Source organism: Tupaia chinensis, unplaced genomic scaffold (assembly GCF_000334495.1).
Source record: "Tupaia chinensis unplaced genomic scaffold, TupChi_1.0 Scaffold000047_1, whole genome shotgun sequence".
NCBI lineage: Eukaryota > Metazoa > Chordata > Mammalia > Scandentia > Tupaiidae > Tupaia > Tupaia belangeri.
This window is the reverse complement of record NW_006159505.1, coordinates 1,828,084-1,829,463: the sequence shown is the minus strand read 5'-3', so window position 1 is coordinate 1,829,463 and position 1,380 is coordinate 1,828,084. Positions and strand designations below refer to the sequence as shown.

The window sequence follows — 1,380 nt, the reverse complement described above, 5'->3', positions numbered from 1 at the left end:
TACGGATTTATCTCTTTTGATTATTTATATGATGATTTACATTTGTGAATGTTCTAATATTAAACCAGCTTTGCATAACTGAGTTAAATTCAACTAAGTGATGTTGTGATTACTTTTTCGCACCTTCTCAGATTAGATTTACTAATATTTAAAGAATTTTATATTCATATTCATGAATAGAGTAGGCCTGTAATTTTGTTTTTGTTTTTATTAAAATCAGAGGACCAGCAGGTGGGGTTAGAGTGCTAACAGTGGTTAGAGTGCTGGACTCCTACATGGCCAACCATGGTTCAAGTCCCAGTCCTGGCAGCTTGCTTTCTCATTTTCTCTCTCTCGCCTCTCTCATGTGCCTTCTAACAAATTAACATAATAATACTAATAAATAAAATTAGATAAATAATTAAAATCAGAAGTGTTGATTTTATTGATTTGATTGTTAGTTCTTTGAGGCCTGAATGAGAGGCTTGACCATTTCATTTCTCTGTATATGGCTGTTTGAATATACAAAGTATCAAATAGAAACAATAGTGTAGTCTGACAATAAATAGGCAGAAATTATTATTCAACCAGTAGTAATAATTAAGATCACCAATTTGAAGATTTTCTATACACAAAAGTGAGAACACTGTTTTCTCATTTCAATATTGTAAGAGTTCACAACACACAAATCAACTTAATCCTACTTCATGACGATTACACGTTTTTTCTTAGAACTCGGGGACCCGCATTACTTCCTGTCAACCCATTGTGTTTATTATGCGAACCATCACAGGCGGAAAATGTCTTAGAACACCAACACCCACAATAAGCTGCTTTAGGAAGACACAATTTCTCAATGCTTATTTCATTCACCACTTTGGGATTTTCCTTTTGTGTTTTAAGATTAATGAAGCTGTCCTTCTGTTGTTTTTTCTTTGGAGGAATGGACGAGCTTCATGGTAGCCAAGTAGTGCAAGGACGCCAAGGAAAGGCAATAACAGAAGCCATTCTGACACGGAGAGCCAGGAAACCCAGTAATGCCCTCGGGTCTGAGATCCGCTTCAGAGAGGCAGTGAGCTGCAAGTTCACAATGAGGGACACGCCCTCCAGTACCATCTAGCCCACACGGGTGACATTGACTCCTCCGCCCATAATCTTTTCTAAAAATTTCTTTGTTTGATTTGTTGTAGAATGACTATATTAATCAGGGTTTCCAGAGAAATAGAACCAATAGGATGTACATTGTATATATGGTCAGATTATTATAAGAAAATCAGTTCATGGGCGTGGCTGGTGAAGCCTGGGTTATGCTGGACTCCTACATGGCCAACACAGTTTGAGTCCTGGACGAGGTGATTTGCTTTTTTCCTTTCTGTCTCTCTCTGGTGAGTGCATGTGCCC

At 37.7% G+C, this 1,380-nt stretch overlaps 1 pseudogene; it reads right to left on the bottom strand.

The window, feature by feature from the left end:
* Positions 1–693: 693 nt before the first annotated feature.
* LOC102485944 (CDGSH iron-sulfur domain-containing protein 2 pseudogene) lies at positions 694–1,095 on the bottom strand (annotated as a pseudogene).
* Between the last annotated feature and the right edge of the window lie 285 nt (positions 1,096–1,380).